Source organism: Opisthocomus hoazin, chromosome 2 (genome assembly GCF_030867145.1).
Source record: "Opisthocomus hoazin isolate bOpiHoa1 chromosome 2, bOpiHoa1.hap1, whole genome shotgun sequence".
NCBI classification, from domain to species: domain Eukaryota; kingdom Metazoa; phylum Chordata; class Aves; order Opisthocomiformes; family Opisthocomidae; genus Opisthocomus; species Opisthocomus hoazin.
This window is the reverse complement of record NC_134415.1, coordinates 25,908,860-25,927,985: the sequence shown is the minus strand read 5'-3', so window position 1 is coordinate 25,927,985 and position 19,126 is coordinate 25,908,860. Positions and strand designations below refer to the sequence as shown.

General features: G+C 43.3%; 1 protein-coding gene across 6 annotated transcripts in view; it reads right to left on the bottom strand.

Moving 5' to 3' along the window:
* Positions 1-19,126, bottom strand: part of TRERF1 (transcriptional regulating factor 1) — a 103,473-nt gene that overhangs the window by 61,891 nt on the left and 22,456 nt on the right. For all 6 annotated transcript variants that reach the window (XM_075412920.1, XM_075412924.1, XM_075412923.1 and 3 more), the window contains one exon: positions 11,932-11,987. The gene's annotated coding sequence lies outside the window, so the exon portion shown is untranslated. The remainder of the gene's footprint in view (positions 1-11,931; positions 11,988-19,126) is intronic.

Here is a 19,126-nt window from a genome sequence, read left to right as displayed (position 1 = left end):
GCCAACCCTACTGTGAATTGTTATTCTGCCGGCATGTTGCATATTGGCCATTTTTCAGCTTTTGAAGTATGATCCAAACAGCAAAGTAGGCCAAGAGACCGTTTCTTGTAACTTCAGATTTCTAATATAGGTTCCAGCCAGTCACTTAGCTCTGGGCTTGTCTTTTGTGGTTGCATGTATTTCCTATTTAAGAAAAGGACTATAGCAGTTCCTGGTTTGTCACATTTTCTTCAAATAAAGAGTTTGAGCAGCAGCTTCCTCTGCCGTGCATTACTCTGCACTGGTGAATGCTCTCTTCCCTTCTCACCCTCCTCAGAAACACTCAGCCACCTACAAAGCCACTTTACAGACACGAGGCAACAAGATGAAGGATTGCAAAACCACTTCCATGATGACAGTCCATGGGATTTTTCCCTCCGTACTTAGATTTCAATCCTCTCTTCTCCATCTGCACTTCCCAGCTCTTTCGAAATAACGAGCAAATGTTTCTGCAGCTTCGCAAATCTGGCACATTTCGTTTTGCTTGTCATTTCAGAGATACACACAAACTATTTGGTATTAATAGCAAGAACACTGTGCACTTTGTAAAGCTTTATTCAAAGCATCCTGTGATCCTCCACTGAAAGCACTAATTTAGCACCTTCAGAGTACTTCAGAGGTACATGCGACATTTCATCTCACACAGGTGGAAACTCAGAGGCACGTTCAGGCTAAAATGAGTTGGTGTTGGGTCTAAGCACCAGAAGAACCCGTGTCCTGCCTCCCCAAATTCATTCTGTGCTTCAGCATTTCTGCCAGTGCTCGCTCCAGCGCTTCCTGCCCTACATTTAACTTCTGAAGAAGTCTTCCCTTCCTCCTCTATTACCCCACCCACACAAGTCTCTGGCAGAACTTCCCAGACATCTTTTTTTCCCAAGGATTTCCTGAGATTAAGTAATTAAATCATTAAGGAAGAAGTTCATCACCTGCTAAGGAAACTACTTATACAAAAAACATTCTCACAAACAACAACCTGTACGGCTGTGTTTCTATGTCTCAGCCACAATGGCTGAATATGAAAAGCTGATGTTAACCCCTTTCAAATGAGAAGAATACTCTCAGGGTCTGGTCTTTAAAAACAATTTCCCTGGATAAGCGAGAGTCTGCTAGTAAAATACCATAAGTCTCAATTTGTTTTAAACAGGAGAAGAACTTAGAAGGTCAGACTCTCTCTCTCCTTCAACTATTCTTCAGATACTATTACAAAATTACATAAAAGTGTATTTCTTTGATAAGAAATAAATATAAAAATATACAAAAGATGACAAGCAACCAGAGAAGGATTAACACTTAAGTATTACGGCAACATCTGAAAACATAAAGGAAATAATTTCAAAATTCAACAGTAGTGAAAACCAAAATCTTGTATGAAAAGAAGGTAGGCTACGCAAATGTGAGTTTGTCTTGCATGACAGACAGCACGGGAGCTCCTAACTGTACGTGACTCACTAGTACTTAAAGAGTATGACTTGTTTTGATTCTTGCACCAAGATCCATCAACATGACATCTGGACACACAACCCTCTTTCTTGTTTTAATAAAAGTACTTTAATAATGCAAGAGAATAATTTGTCATTATCCACTGCCAGCTATGGTTTTGCTAAACAGTGGCCATTACTACTTTTACTCAAACCTCATGCAATAACAGGTCTCACCAGAAATCAATGACAAAACTTCAGTTTGTCCTACAGATAACCCTTAAGAACCTGCTGAAATTTAAATTAAACAATAGATTTCACCTCCTTTTGTGCCTCAAGTGGTCAGAGCCCCAAAGCATCTCAAGACTTCACTCTTCACTAGTGTATGCAGACCATGCCATCTCATCCCTTTCCCTCGCACCATGTCTGGAAATTGGAGAAACAAGAACACACCGTCATCTGGCTCCAACCCCCAAACCAGAACCGAGGAACAACAGTTGGTCTCTCCGAGTAACTGGCACATGGAGCACGCATTTACCACTTGCTAGAGAGAGAATGCAGGCACCCCTCTATGGCTCTCCAACAGCTTCTCTTGGTAGAAATGGGAAGTTTTCTAGGCAGCATGGTCCATCGAAAGGATCAAAGGAAAAGGTTACACATCAAGCTGCACAGGTACATCCCATAGCACATTATTCAGGTTTTTCAACCACGAAAAACTTGTTGGATTTCCTCCTAGCGTTGCGTCAAAAAGCTCTACTTCAACTGAGTTTTGTTAGTGGGATTGATGGTGTAACTAGTTCAACTTCAGAAAACACGTCTAGTGAAGACTTCACCATCAGGCCTTCTTAAGGCCACTAAAGTGTATGATATTTTAAGTCGCAAGCCAGCAGAAGAAAGCAGAGAGGAAAAGGACAGGAGATAATTTGTTCTTCCAAGTTGTCTATTCAAGAAATCCAGGAGAAGTTTAAGTGGGACACAGTCAAGTCTACCCATTTGCCTGTCTGTTTTTAACAGCACTGACCAGGATAAGGGCCATAGAGTGTGCACTTTTCCTTTGGATAAGAAAAAGCAAGCAATCGTTAGAATAACACTCAAGTTTTCAAATTAGCAATGCACAGGATCAAAGTGACACCACTTGTATTTATTAGAGATAAAATTCATCCGAGCCTACAAAAGACACACCAAATGTAGCATATTCCCTGACCATCAGAAGATGGCTTTGGTGGGAGAGTACCCTCACTCCAGTCCCTACAGGCTTCCCACGCTCCCCTAAGCCGATTACCCAAGTCACTTCAGAAATGGGGAGAGCGAGACCGATAAAATGAGACTGTGTACAGCATCCCCACGGAAGTAAAGGTCTTGACCTTTTTAATCTCTAGGAGGTGTGTTCAAATACTATACTCACAGGCAACAGTTACAATAAATCATGAAAGCAGTATATTGTTAAGGCTCAGCATTTGAAAGCAAAAGGCTAATGAAGTACTAAAGCAACAAGCTTTTTTCCCTCCTGATAAAATGGAGGAGGAAAAACAGACCCAACCCTGTTGGCACAATTTGTAGACAAATTCCTTTCGACAATTTATGAACTTTTTTCTTCCTCCTGTTTAACAAAATTACTTCAACAGTATAAAAGTTTCAAAATAGCTATCTCAGAAGAGGAAAGTTGCTCTATTCCTTACTGGTAAGCAGTGCACACACACAAAAAAAAAACCCCACACCCACAGGAAACTGAGCACTATTCATTTAGTTTTAGCCAAGCCTTTGCGAGACTGTACCTTTTGACTATTAGTTGATGGTAAATGTGCAACTGTCTGGTACTTCATCTCATATAAGAACTAGACCAAAAAAAAGTAGCAACATTAAATTTTACCTTCCAAAAAGAACACAAGTGGTATGAATACAATTCTCTAGAAGAATGTTACTTAGCAAAAACAAAACAACTACTCATCCACATACATGCAATATTTAAAAGAAAGAATTCAAAGCAGTAATTATGTTCACACAAACCCAAACTGCAAAGTACACAAAGTTCAATTTAGGGATTCAAAATCCTGTAATCCCCACTTCCTCTCATATTTTTTTTCTCTGGTATTTTGGGGGCCTGATGGGATGCTGTCCATTGCCATTACCAGGGGTCTAAAAGAAAATACGGCATCACTTCTTGTCACCTGCACAGAACACGAAACCTGGAACAACGGTAATCAAAAACCAAATCAGGTTACTTTCTCATAAACTACACCTAGCAAAAAATATGCTTTATCTGAACAACAGCTGGTTTTAATACGCCAATAACACAAACTCCTAGGAATAAAAAAAGCACCGAGAGAGTTACCCTTGGGGAATTGCATTTGGGAAGGCAATGATCCTGTAAAAAAGACTGGGGGTCATGACAGACATAATCTAGACACTAAACTTCCTGCACAAATCTGCAGCTACCCAAGGAAACATAGCCTCTGGATGGATAAGAACATTATTTTGTATAAGGCAGGGAGGGAGAGTATTATCTAAAGAACAACAGCAGCAAGGGCTACATGCATTTCTGGTCTGTTCACTTCAGAAAAGAAAATACCACAAGAACAGCTAAAAGTTCAGAAAATACATCTTATATCGAGAGTTTAAAAAGTCTGCATATTTGGCTTATCAAAGAGGATAATGGTTATCAGTGACTTACTAACAAAATGGCCAAACGACTCTACCAAAATTTCCTCAGAAGATAAAGAACACATTAGCCAAAACTAGGCCCCAAAAAGATGCTGCTGGACAGAGGAAAAAGTTTTGAAGAGTTCAGAATTAATCTCCTCTGCCAGACTGTGCATAATTACAGTTGATTGATATGATGTGTAGTATGCTCAGAAACTCATCAACAGCAAGCTTGCAAAATGCAGTATCCACAAGAACCATTTTATATCTTATCCAGCTGACTAAAAACTTGTACAATTCCTCTGGCATTTACATCTTCCCCACTTTGCAGCAACGCTATCCATTCAGAAATGCGGACCTCTGCCATTTAGGTAACACCAACCAGGGTGGCTCTTGGAGCACACCTCTTCAGAAGCGCTGGCTGCTCCCTACACCCCATCAGAATATTAAAATCAAAGCTCATTTGTCTTCAAAGTGCTCCAAAGTTCAGGGTATTCAAGACTTTTCCCAGAGCTCCAGGACAGACTGCGGTCCACCATTCTGCTGCTCTAGCTAATGTTAAGTGGTGCTGGAGACTGAAATTTTTGTGTGGCTAAACGAGGAACTTAAGTGATTTCTGAGTAGAATCACTTGTGGCAGATCTGAGCACCAGAACTTACAATCTCCAGATCTTCCTCACTCCACTTTTTAAGTCACAGCAACTTATATTAAACAAAAACACCTGGCTAATACACTATATTACATCCCTCCATGGATAAACAAGAAGTTTGCCATACTCCTACTACTACAATCGTGAACAAGGCACATCAGAATTTATATAGTACAAAATAGAACTGCCTAAGATTCTTCCAGAGGGATATTATTGTAATTTACAGCTGGGATGTGTCTCCTTCTGTCATTTATAGCCAGGAGCAGGCACCTCTGTAAAGTAACAACAGAAGTTATGGACTCACTGTAGAAATTACCCAGTGAGAGTTCATGATCTGCGCTAGCAAGACAGGACAAACAGATACCAGAGGCTCATTCTGAGGACAGGAGTCTATGAATATATTTCACAGAACATTTTTTCTGAAACTAAAGCCCATTCCTTGGAGTTTATGAAGTCCACAAGTCATGAGTAGCCCATCATGGTGCGCTGGCTGAGCATCAAGAGAGCAACCAGAGAGTAAACAAGAGTGACAGCAGGCTTTGCTTCATGGGCTGCAGGCAGGCACCCATCCAGCAGGAACACTGAGAGCTGCCTGCCCCACACAACCCCCCCACTACCCAAACGGGTGGACTAGGGAGAGCCCTCAGCTCCGTAACACATCAGCTCTTCCAAGGGGAGCAGGAAGCTACTACCTGCGGCTGGGGGTCAATCGTGAACCAAGAGAGCACATTTTCTGGGGCAGACCAACAACAAACAAGCTTCTGCTGTACTCAGAGCTCTGTCTGGGTACCTTCGTTAATACTTTAATTTAAATATCTAGGGCTTCTTAAGTTAAATTTAATCTCATACATGAATTTTGCAACTTTTCACTCACTGGGCTCCCCCCAACATTATGTTTAGATTTTTTTTTTTTTTTTTTTTAAACCAGCAAGGTACTGGGATGTCTCAGGTTGGGAACCAAGCCAGAGCCTGTAAACTGCACAGCCCCCACGCGGAATGGGTCTCAGAGAAAGAAGCAGAACATTTCTCTGTGTCGCTACACCAGTAGCAAACACTTAGCCTCACTGCTAGGATTTTACCTTCATCCTCAACTGAAGTTTCCCTTCTAACTCTGTCTGACACTTGGTCATTAAATCATTTTAGAAAGGTTTGATATGAAGAGTGGACAGAAAAGAAGGGAGTTGCTGAGAGGAAGGAAAAGAGGAGGAGAAGGGGCCAAGATTCAAATGGTCGGTAGTGGTGGCTAGCGCTTTGGTACCGAGAGTCAATCTGATCTGTTTCATAAGTTAACAGGAAAAAAAATCAAAACAAACAGTCCCCACAATCTGTTGTGTTCTTGGAGCCAGGGTTTCTTAGAGAAAGCCGAGAGGCCTCTCTATACCATTGGTAACAATACATGGCAGGACCTAGACATCTGAAGCACAGTAATTAATCATTTCAACAGTAAGTTATGAAGGAGTATCATCCCCTTTTTACTGACAGGGGAGCTGACTCAAAGACAACTAAGGGGAGTTGCCCAAAACCACACCACTAGTCATTAGCAGAGCTGCAGTTAGAAGTTCCTGGCTGCCAGTGCTATTTTCAAGCACTGAAATTGGCAGCTGCCCCACAGCCATAGAGCTGTTACCCTGCACACTCGCCAGGTAGAGGGTCATCTGCTCCCCACCCCATGTCCCCGAGCTCCAGTCACACCACCAGCATCAGAGAAGGAAGAAAGAAGGGTGCCAACCATATCCTGGGCTGCATCAAAAGCAGCATGGCCAGCAGGTCGAGGGAGGGGATTCTGCCCCTTTACTCCGCTCTGGTGAGACCCCACCTGGAGTCCTGTGTCCAGCTCTGGAGCCCTCAGCACAGGAAAGACAAGGAGCTGTTGGAGCAGGTCCAAAGGAGGTCACAAAAACTATCTGAGGGCTGGAACACCTCTCCTATGAGGAAAGGCTGAGAGAGTTGGGGTTCAGCCTGGAGAAGAGAAGGCTCCAGGGAGACCTCATTGCAGCCTTCCAGTACCTGAAGGGCACCTACAAGAAAGCTGGAGAAGTTTTTACAAGTGCATGCAGCAACAGAACAAGGGGTAATGGCTTCAAGCTGGAAGTGGGTAGATTTAGATTAGATATAAGAGAAATTCTTTGCTATGAGGGTGGTGAGGCACTGGAACAGGTTGCCTGGAGAAGCTGTGGATGCCCCCTCCCTGAAAGTGTTCAAGGCCAGGTTGGATGGGACTTTGAGCAACCTGGTCTAGTGGAAAGTGTCCCTGCCCATAGCAGGGGGGTTGGAACTAGATGATGAAGATGATCTATAAGGTCCCTTCCATCCCAAAGCCTTCTATGATTCTATGAAGGGTGCGTCCACAGCCAGGGTGGTGGGCTCAGGAACGACCAGAAGCAGACCCCGCTCACCTGCTCCGGTGGCAGCTGCAACCCCCAGTGTCTGCCCTGATGCTCCCCTTGTGTATGTGTGCCCGCTAGAGCTCAGAGAACTTCAGTCAGAAAAATAACCCTAAGGAGAAGTTGGAGCTAGTAGTTTTGCCAGGTTTAGTCCTCTGTATTGGCTCACTGAGTGGGGTGAAAGATGGGCAACACACATCCCAGAGACTGCAGTGCTAAACTACACCTCATCTTATTTGTGCTTCACGTACTCCAAGCGGAACTTCAGGTCAGTTTGCATCTCAAGCAAAACCTGAAATGGCTCTTTCCATCTTAGCCCTATAGCTTTAATGTGCATTTTACAGTACTGATTTCAGTTTCTCCTAGTTGCTTAGTCAAGAGTGCAAAGTTACTTATGTCTCTCAGAACCAGCCAGCTCACAACAAGTATACTCTACAGTGAAAGGTGGTCTTTTCCGTAACGGCAGTTTGAAAAGTACTAAATAGGTTACTTTTCCATCTGAGTTTTTATAGGAGCAGCAAAATTCTTATAACAAGCAGCCTGGGAAACCCAGTGCAACAGAGATGGGAGGAGGAAGTGAGTATTCCACTTTTACATTAAAAGCAGAACCACAGAAATTTGCTTTTCATAATGTGATCAGTCTTCATTTATATATGTAAACTTACACCTAGGCCTCTGTTATATTAGTTCAATGCACTCTCCTGCCTTCTAAGTTCTGCCTGGTACCTGCCTATACCAAGTTCTTCAGACATTCCTTCCAATTCACTTGGTCCTTTGAAGCTGACAGTTATCTGCACATTCAGGCACTGAAGTAATTTATTCTTTTAGAAGTGTTAAGCATTTACAACATGCAACATCAGATTGTGCAAATATTCAAATTTTCTGGAAGAAAAAGAAAAGACAAAAGCATTTACCTTGATGTCTACATTTAGGTAAGTACTTTGTCCCCCCAATAAACTTTGTTATCTAGAGGCTTTTCCTTATGCATGATAGATTTCCCATTTTTCTCCCTGTGCTTTCCAGGTACTTTCCACATATTGTGGCAAAACAGCTAAGTAACACACGAAAAGGAACTCAAATTACCTGTTAACGTTTTACTCAAATTAGCTTTGTTATTTTTAAAGTTTTTCTAAAATGGCTTCTGTGGAGACAAAAATATTCACGGGCAATGTCAAAGGAAGTTATTAAAACTCATCTAGCAGTGATGCAAGAGTTTCGTGCTGATGTGCACTAACACAAGAAGAAACCACAATGTGCCAGTTTAGACAGAAACCATTCCTGGACTCTGTCTCAATTCAGTCTCATCAAAATCAAGTGTTACTGCCAGTAAAAAAACAACACACACACACACACACACACACACACACAAAATGCAAAAACCCACAAATACTTCAATGAGTTACGGTACTTCTGCATGTGTTAACCCGGGGTTTTCACTGCCAAGACTCATTAAAAAAGAACAACCAGAAGACGGCTGCAAAACAGATTGCTATTCTAAAGTGCATTAACAGCTATTAATAATAGAATATACATCAACCTACTGCTTTTTGGATAATCAATATTAATTGGCAACCAAATTTGGAACTGTTAAGGCAAGCAACATTGGTGCTGCAATTCATCAGGTTGAAGCTAACGACGGGTGAAAATAGGTCTGATAACAGTTAACTTCCTTGTCATTTCCTTCCAAAAATGACACAATGCCATTCCAGCAATCAAAGTAATTTTATCTCAAACGTACCTCTGAAAATAGATTTGCCCTTATAGAACAGTTTTATATTTATGATCTGAGCTATCAGGCAGACCTCGTGAAACTTGACTTGCAGTTCACAAGGACCCCGGGTTCCTTGGAAGGAAGTAAGATAAAGGTACAGGGAAATACATGGGAAGGAAAAGAAAGTGAGAGGTCTGGCACCTATCAACATCACTGCAAGCTTGCCAAGACTCATAATTTCATCATTAGGCTTCAGGCATATTAAAAGAGCTATTCTTAATTTTTTGTTGTTCGATCCCATCACTTAATCAATAGGATGGATGCCAAAAGGCAGCCACCACAAGGAAGTCACCATGGCTAGGATTAAAACAAGACTACTCCCTGCACAGACTGGACCATGTCTCGTTGCTTTAAATGGGACTAAAAGATAGCAACCCCTTTAATTGCAACAGCATGAGTGTTTCAGAAGTACTCGCCCAGAAGAAGAAACAGCAGGAAATTTGCATGAAAACTGTAAGCAACCAAGGGAAAACATGGACAGGAGGCACAGACAGGACCTGAGGGCACGTTTCGGGCAGGATCCAGATGCCTGTCTGGAAGGATGTAAACACAAATGAAAATGGGGAGAGGGAATGCAGAAAGGGAACAGAAGGTTAAAAAAATAAAATACCACTGATGCCATAGTAGTAAGAAATAGTTGAAAGAATGAGGGACTCCTGACAACCACAGCCCTGAGAAGGAGCATGACCAAGGCAGCCGCTTCTGGAAACACAGGAGGACCGGGAGTGGGACAGTGGCAGTTCTCCAGCCCAGGCTGCTGGGGAAGGGACAAACAAAACCCTCTCAGATAAAGGAGAACAAGATACACACTCTCATAGCTCAAGATTAATTTCAACCCTGAGAAGGTATCACACAAAAGGAGGACAGAATATTTTCTTCTAGAGGCAAAAGACGAGAGCTAGTGGAAAGTGCTACTTCTTCTTCCCAGAATCTCATTTTAAAGCCAGTCCTGTGATTGCTAGGGATCTGGCTCACTATTTGTACGTGCCTGGGGCTAGCAATAATGCCATGGTGAGAGAAGGTGTCGTGGCCTCAAGCTGCAGAACTTGCTAGAAACAGAGCCTCCTCAGTGGCTGTTTTATGAAGAAAGGCGAGAGTGAGCTTGCCCTGGGAGAGATGGTACAACAGCAGCCTGCTGCTGTGCCACAAGAGCTGCCCACATTACAGCACACAGATTTATCAATATCCACTTCGCAGAACAGTACTTAAATTATGTAACATAATGTATGTACTATATAACACATGTATAATACATGTATAATACATGAGGAGTAACGTCGTAGGAAAACACGAGCAGCTGAGTAAGTACGGCTAAGGTGCTGTCCCACGTGCACACCAAAGAAGTTCCTATCATTGCACTGACACCAGACAAATAAAATTCTTCTCAATCAACTGAATATGCTAGACCAAACCAGCCTGAATGCCAGTATTTCTTCCTATGCCATCCTGGGTGTGCTGCTTTTCGATGAGAGTATTTGTATGCTGGTGGTGATGCCGTGGTGGGCACGCAATGGGATGGCAACTGAATCGCCTGCGCGCCGAGGGGTGCCAGTACAGGTCGGGCTGAACACACTCTAAGAAGTTCTGAAGGCAGTTTTAATTACCCATTCTTGGAGCACAGGTAGACCGGTTTGAACACGTGCAGGTGAAGCAGCTCGTTTACATAACAAGCAAGGTATGCATGCGAGGTGCTTTGTGCAATAGCACTGCAGACTGCAAGACCTCTCACCCGAAGAGCTGTATTTTACCAACTATACACGTACAAGATGACTTCTGGGTAGAGAATAAGCCATTACACAAAATATTCGTAACACGATTCAACTGTGGCACGCAAGAGGGTAGTATGAATGGACAAAATGGCTAACACTTGCAAAAAAACCTTAGCAGCAAGCCTCTGATTCTTGCATACTCCACACTGTGCAACAGCCATTCAAAATTTTCGGTTCTTGCTTGGGCAGCCACCCTCCAAAGGGTAACTGTACTTAGCAAACAAAACTTTAATAGAAGGAAAAAAACCCAGCACTCAAGAGTGTCTACAAGAGTTAAATCTCTGAAGCCAAATCAAAAAAATCTTTCAGTCCTGGTCCTCCTACAATGACATCATGCATTTAGCTGTTTCCACTACATTTTCCAACCAACTGCAAAAAGAACAATAGGGATTTTTGAGGCCTGTCAATGGCACAGAGCTCGGGAAGATGGAGGAGACAAAATGAAACACGTAGCTGATACAGCTGGATAGTCACAGGGTGGATCATAGGTTGAAAGACAATCACAGTCTCTACGTAATACTACTACTATGGTTGGCTGTTTGTTGTTTGAACGTGGTTATCCCAACACCCAAGAGTTTTAAAGACACCTACTCCTCTGCCAGTGGAAGCCTCTGAACCAGAAACTGAAAGAAAAAAAAAAAAAAGCATCTATCTAAACACTGCCTTTTAAAAACCTTGCTGTAAAAAAAAAAGTCAAAAAAAATCAAACCTACAGCTTCTTTCAGCACATTAGTGACAGCAAATACTCGTTTCAAACTCAAACTTAAGAGGTTTTCTGCTTATTTACGCTCTGTCCCAATAAAAAGTCCAAATTCAAAAACACTGCAACAAGAAAAACAAGTTTTAAAGCATAGAAGTTAAAACAGCTCAAAAATCTTTTTACCTTTCAAATGTCTGGAGGCAGGAGGCAATATCTCAAAACTGAACAAGAACTCTTCTATCTCATCTGTGACTTTATAAAAAGCTCTAAAATAATGGGCCAAGTAGCACCTAACTTGCTAACCACCATGCCTGGAAAGGCATACATTTTTGTCTTCTGGACTTTGTACATCAGTCCACCAGGAAAAGGGACTGGAACAGAAGTTGTACAGAACAGAGATGGTCTCTACTCAGAGGGTCAGAGGCAGATGTAGCTTAAAAGTAAGTAACCTCAATTATTTTCACAGTTCTGTCAGGGAAAGAAACAGTTGTCTTCAACCTGAACAACAAACCAGTGAGACTGTTTTGTGTAGGAGCATGTTTATCTTACCCTCTTTCTTACCTTATCAGACACATCTCTTCGTCCTATTCAGAATCCAGCAAGTCATAAAATTCCATCTGTAACAAAAGGAAAAGTCCATTAATACCTCCCGATAGCCTTACAACAAAAGGCTAACAGGCAGTTCAAGGGAAGAAAAAAAAAAAAAAAAAGTTAAACTTCTGCTGCCATTACAGTATAGTCTACACCCCAGGCAAGTCATCCTCCCATCTGCGGCAATCTGGGAAACCTGGATGTAAAGATATTAAAGATGTTGTAACATGTTCTGTAAGAAACATGCTCTTCCTCCTTCAGCAAGGATAACTGTGGCGGCCAAAGCGTACAGGTTGCCCTGCCGAGTCATAAATAAGTCTGCAGCATCCTCTCATTAAATTAAATGAGCATCAAATTACATAATGTGAATGGTTGTAAAATGAGACCAGTGGTAATGGCTAGAAATAATCACAGCAATGTTATACATTGTGGAGACAATTTTCCATCAGTGTATCAAACCCGGGTATGCAGCACCTTTTATCTCCAGGCCAAGAAACTGTCAGCATGCAGCCTTTTTTAAATACAGTAAAGCATGCAAGAAACGGATGGAACAAAGCTCTCGTGCATGAGTTTAAATGATGCCTACCCTGAACAAGTACATTTGATTTCTTAACACCTTCACAAACCAACCTTTCAGTGCAACAAAGATGTTTTCATAACATAGGTAAACATGACGCAGTCTGGCATACCTGGGATCAGAGGAAAGAGTACTGTGCACCTAACCAACAAAACTGCAACCTTGGAATTGTCAATAAAATTTACAGTCACGATAGACTCGGGCTTGAGCAAACACTATTCCGTGGCACTATTAAGAACGGGAGACGTGACCTGCAACCCAGCCAGTCCGTGAGTCACTAGGGCAGAAGAGAGACCTCCCGTCTGGCAAATTCAAAAAGTGTAAGAGTCTGCCTAGAGTGAGAAATATCAATCAAGGATCTAAAAAATCAAACAAACCAACCCCTCCACACACCCTTTTAGCCTTTTCTGCGTCCTACCCACAAGCCCTAGAAGCCTGTTAGTCCAGTGCCAGGCTGGAAAAGGCTAGAAATGTGTAAGAGCGAAATGGCACACTGTATGAGAGAATACTATAAAAAAAAAAAAACCCATACAAACAACCCTTGATTTTTCAATACAGTTCTCTGGCGATACAGCAGGAATGGAAGGATTTGAAGCAAATAGCTTTCGTTACTTTTCCTGTAGCGATGCTACTAAGAGTATCCCTGTGCCTAAAGTACAAATTTAGATGCAAAGAAAACATTGTGTTTTAGTGGTCCAACACCCCCAGTTTGCACCCTTGCTTTGTTTTCCTCAAACGCTGAGCAGCCATGATGCCAACAGCCCCCAGTAGGAACCACAGGTCCTCAGCACCATGGAAAGGTGACGTCGTTCACTATGCTGCCATTTCCCTGCCAGCCAAAGGGGGATGAGGGCACATGGGTCCCCAACCTGGGAGCCAAGGTCCAAACTGCCCGCTCTGGGATGCTCCTCTCTTTCTCCTCGTTTTAAGTGTACATTAGTGTACACTTTAAGTGCTAAAAATAAACCTTCCATCCAGTGAATCCCATTTTCTCATCTTCTACTCATGATCATTTTTTTTTTGGCATTAACAAAGTAATATGACAACATACTTCCACCACTATAAGGGTTTTTGGGATTCTCTTTATTTTGGCTTTTTTTCTGTTAAGAAGAGATCTTTTGTCCATGTGACAGAAAGATCTGAACAAAAGAGAGCCACTGACCAAGAGCCCACTTGAGTATCCCTACCCTCCTATTCACCTGCCAGCTCAGTAAAATTCCTCGGAGCACAACCTCTTCCCAGCTATTTTCAGAGAGACTGCAGCAATCATGCAAGAACAATGGGGAAGTTTGTTTTACTCAAAGAGTAAATGTTTTGCAGCTTCCAATGTAAATATTTTAATTAATGGATTTTTTTTTCTTTAACTCTCTACTGCCTTACTTGTGTTCACATTCACACTGAGCTATCAGGACAGAAGCAGCACTCAACGTCTATAATAGAGAGGAAAAGAGAAATACAACATAGAGAAATGACACGTTGGATTCAGAAAAAGCACCTTCAAGAGCAAATCAAAATTCACTGAACATTTGCTGAGGGAGATCTGGGATTAAAAGAATTAAATAAAACCGAGTCTATTCACTTCCTGCGTCCGACGAAGGGCTCGTGTTAGTTCCCATCAAGACAGCGGGCCTATCTTCATAGCCAACTTGTAGAAAACCACAACCTAATCTGTTTACCAAAACATCATTACGCCCAATGACCAGGCTACAAGGAAAAAGCAATGACTATCTTTTTGCCTCAACCATCAGCATGGTGGCTCCCAACCACCCCATCACTCTGCATCCACTTCACAGAAACGCTCAGATCTCCTCTTAATGATCCATAACCCAAGCGCTGCGGACTCTGTCAGCAGGACGGGACTCGAATTCACTCTCTCTGAGCAGGACTGTTTTGGTACTACAGAAGGCGGCTGGCCAGAGACGTCAAGCCATCCTGCACGTGCTCCTCTGGTGGTTTCTGGATCCAGCAGCACCCCTAGGGGCAGGCAGCTCTTCCACTCCGAATGGTGCCTCTCCCTGCAGAAATCATCTCCCTCCTCTGCCCCCAGATACGAGTGACAGAGTTTGGATGCAGTATCAGCAGATGGCTGGCGTTCAAGATTTTGTAAAGTTTTCTTTTTCAAATGAAGTAGGACACAGATGGTGCTGTTCCTGCTTTCCCAAAGCCTGACTGGAACGTGAACGTAGACCTGTCTGAGCTAGGAAGCTCAGCCCTGTAGTATGTTTCCAAAGGGCTGCAGAAACTACTGCACGGACCAGTTTAGCCTGAACCAGTCCCACACGTGGCATTGTTTCCCTTCCCCTGCTTTTATCTGAATGGAAGGTTTTGTTCCTCTTGTACTGACCTCACCACACTTGATGCCTGTTAGCAATATCCTTCCAGATGTTCAAGAGGCAGCTCCACAGAAATTCACTGCCACTGTCAGCAACATGCATGCTACCCTGGGTAAAATCCTCACTGCATCTTCCAATAAATACTACTTTTGTACTCTTCCACCACTTCATGCAAGGTGTTGGCTGCATGCTCATAAGACTTCACAGATTCTGCGATTCTCACAACCACCATCCACACCAGCAGCTCCATCACCTCCAGGCCACCACGGTGGTGGCACTTGGCTTGTCACATCCTGCTAGGTAGTGACTAACACTCGAAAGGATGGGAAGAGGCCCACTGCCTTGTTTCCTGCAGGGGCTACTAACCAAAGAAGGAGTGAGATCTCCTGATTGCAGTTCATTGAGAGCAAACTTTCCACAGCCCCAAATCACTTAACGCTATCAACCACTCCCCATTAGGACAGAGGGCAGTGAGGAGAAAGAATGCCCGGCTGGTAATTGAGAGAAATCCTCTAATTTGGTAGCAGGAGGAGACGCTGAGGACAACGAGGTGATCGCCGTTCCTGCACAGGCAGCCTGAGGCTGGTGCTCACGCGGAAAGAAGAGGGCACAAGCAGATACGTCACCCCCTCACGGCGTGCACCCACCTCCGTACCTGCCTCCTGAGAAGAGTAAATGAACACCGAAGGGCAACACCAGCTGAGAGCTCCCCTTGTGGCGGGGTGACTCGGAAACGTGTCTGCAAGACCTTTCCTGATCCTGCCAGTGCCACAAAGCGAAACCAAACCTCCTGATCCTGCATGAGTGTTATCAACGACCGCTACGATTGTACATGCATGTATAGTATCAGCTTCAGCTTCCACACCAGCAAAGGCTTTTTTTTCTTTTTAAAAGCATTTGTTTCCCCATCAGATTTTCTGGCTATACACGCAACATTAAAACACAGAGTAAGAATCAAAGTTGTAAATATCTCTGCTCAAAACAGAGCTCTTGCAAAATAAACTCATACCACTTTTCATGGAAGACTCAAGCGAGGAGGCAGACTTTGCATTAAGCCCTCAACGCGCATGGACTCTGGAAAAGGAGATTTCTTGGCAGTTGAGTGACATCATGCTTACACCGGTTGTTGCATGTTCCTCTCTGACCTTTTCTAGGGAGCCACTGTACTCGGCTTCTTCATTTGCCTATTTAATCATCAATGTGAAACTCACACAACCCTACTGGTGTCTCTGTGGTCTTCTCATCGGGGCAATGAGTAGAAATGATCCCCAAAAGAGCGGCACATTCATAAGTCTCCCATGCCCACGGGATGAAAAAGAGAGCGAGCAGAGAACAGATGAATGTTAATCTCTCCTCCTTGCCTCCAGCAGCAGTCTGTACTCTCCCACGCAGAGATAAGGGAGGCTGTACAATTTGTGGAGGCCAAACTGTCTGGAAAAATGAAGAGAGAGAGAACTGATGGCAAATTCTCTTCTTTATCCATTCTCTTGGTGTAAGGAAAGTGAAAGTCAGTCATTGAGTTGCTGATGGAAGATGAGACCACAGGGTCTTTAAGGGACTGCTTGTATGCAAACCACAGGGCTGGACTACTCAGGATTGTATCAGTTCAACATATTTGCTACCTAAAAATATTCTGCTCACACACTGCTTGTGCTGTATGACTTCTTACGGGGATTATTATTGGCAGATTACATTTTTTCATCTGATCATAAGAACATATGAAAAGGACCCAAGACCACTCCGTTATGGATGTTAATTCACAAATGCAGGACTCCTCTCTAGCCTACATGACTCCAAACACCTACTTCCTAACCATGAGCAGGCAGCCAATAAGCACATGAAATACCGAGCTTGGAGCATTTGCCACCACACACACCTCTTTCACTGATTTGTGTCTCAAAGGTACGCAAAAAGGCACGCAGTACTGTGCATGCGCCAAGCGAGAGCACGGGGGAGCAGCTCTAAGCAGGAAACAGAAGCTCACCTTAGATTAGCACAGCTCACTCGAGTGTAGTGCTGTGCTCAGATTTGGTTTTGATTTGCAAACCTTGCTGTCATTGGCTAAAAGGATGTTGGAAGCTTTGTTAAAAAAAAGCAAAAAAAAAAAGGCCAGAAAGCTAAAACAAACACAAAAATGAAGTTTCCCTGGCAGCAGTCGGTACCTTTAAGAGCTGTTTAAGATGCACCTCCCTGTTTCATAGCATCCTGCTTCTTGCTCTCCCATCTACCCTTCTAGCTGAAGGCAGCCGCTCAGGTGGGCACCTCCCAGCTCTCCAGCGAAAAGATGCAGCAGAGAGCGCAGCAAGAGCATCTCCCCACTGCAGGGGCCCGAGGGAACACCAGTTACCTCTGATCTTGAGAGCCCCTCCCCACCAGCCCAAATACCCGATGCAAGAGAAGCAATTTCTTGAGATGTCTTACAAATAAGTGTCAAAGTCCAGCTGCAACTTGGTTGCAAGCAAATTTTAAATGGCACCTTGGTGGGCTGGCGGCAGGCTTCCAGCTCTTACTCCAAAATTAAGAGACCTGGAGTCATCACACTGCCCGAAGATGGCGGACCCCACCCTTTAAGGCACGTGCCAGCAATTGCAGCCATGGTTTCGATTACGCTAATACCTGCCCAGTAAGAACCACTCTTTCAGAGTTCACTCAATTACCCTAACTCATGATAAATCACGGTAGCGGAGACATACTGCAACTAGTGACCTGATTAAGGGCAAGGTGAAAGTTTTTCTCTGGGTAATCTAGAGAAGAAATTTGAGCCTCAAAGAGAGAGCTCAAACGAAGATTGAGGGGGGAAAAAATGCCACTCTTTAATGTTAGTATTTATTAATATTTGGCCTTCAACTGTGGATAAACAGACAAGAATCTCTCTGCCTGTGCACATATTTAAGACTGTTTACACACAAAGTCCAAAAGGATGTCCTGATTTTATAAATAATTTGATCTGATGACTACATCAGAAAAAGCACAACTTGAGGCTACGTACAGAGGCAAAAACACTTGGCTACTGATGTCTAAACAGGGGGGGGCAAAGACTAAACATCAGAGCCACTAGAACTCAGCAAATGGTTTACAGTCGAAGCTAAGCAAATAACATAGCGCATGTCCAACGCACACCAAACTGCGACTGTTCTGAAACTTTGAAAGCTGTGCTTACCAGTAACTCATTTTAAGCATTCAACAGAAGATTCCCCTGAATGCAAACACTCCCTCCGTGACTTATACCTGACCGCACAAGCCATCCGGCAATGCCTTCTCCTCCGATGTGGTAGGCACAGCGCATCAGCAAGAGCGCTCGCGGAGCCACAGGGCCAGGTAACACACAGACAGCACTGGGAGAAGCTGAGACTTCTCTCTGCCGGGAACCAGGAGAAAAGGTTCCCAAAAGATTTACTGGCTGAGCTCAGTCCCCGCATTTTGTTTTTCTTTGTCACGTGCTACAGCATGGGCGCATATATGGTTGTAGTTACAAGTGTATGTAATTTGCTTAAGATAAATCATTTTGCATGCCACGGCAGCGGGGTAACAGAAACCCTGCACACAAGAAGCTCATCAGCCTATAAAGAAATACCATTTCCAGCTAAAATTTGCTCTTCAGTTTAGTCAACTGCACAAAGTTACTTTGTTTCCAGTCTTGTTTCTCAGCTGAGAACCTGTGAACAGCAGCATAAGAATACCACAAGCAGTCTCAAAAAGACTGTGAAAGAGGTATTTGCTACCCAAATTTTGGGTAGACTTCCAATTGGGCAGACTTCCAAAATCGGGCAAATGATGGGGTTTTTTTTGTGATGTTTCCTATTGTCTGCTGCAAGCCATAATGCCAGGTCATACTCCGAATACATTGCACAAGGGCATGCTTTGAGTTTAAAAGGAGAGGCAAACAAGAGGTCTGTATGCAGAAGGAAGGAATAGAGGCTTGTTTTATTAAAAAAACACAAAACCACAAGCAGTATACATGTAATTTCGGTGTAGCTAAGCTTCGTATAGCTACTGATACTGTATATACAGATACACTATCTGATATACAGTATCAGTAGACAGTATCTGATATATACTATCAGTAAGGAATATCTGACAATAAAGTAGAAGTGTGTGCTTTTAAGCAGACCTACATTTCTGACCCAGAGGAGCAATGAGGACTGCAAGCATTTAACTCAAAATCAGTGACCGCATGTGGTAAGCAAGGCTTGCCAGGATGTGATCCTTAATTCTGACTTCATTCTGCATAGCTCCCTTGAAAACGGATCAGCTG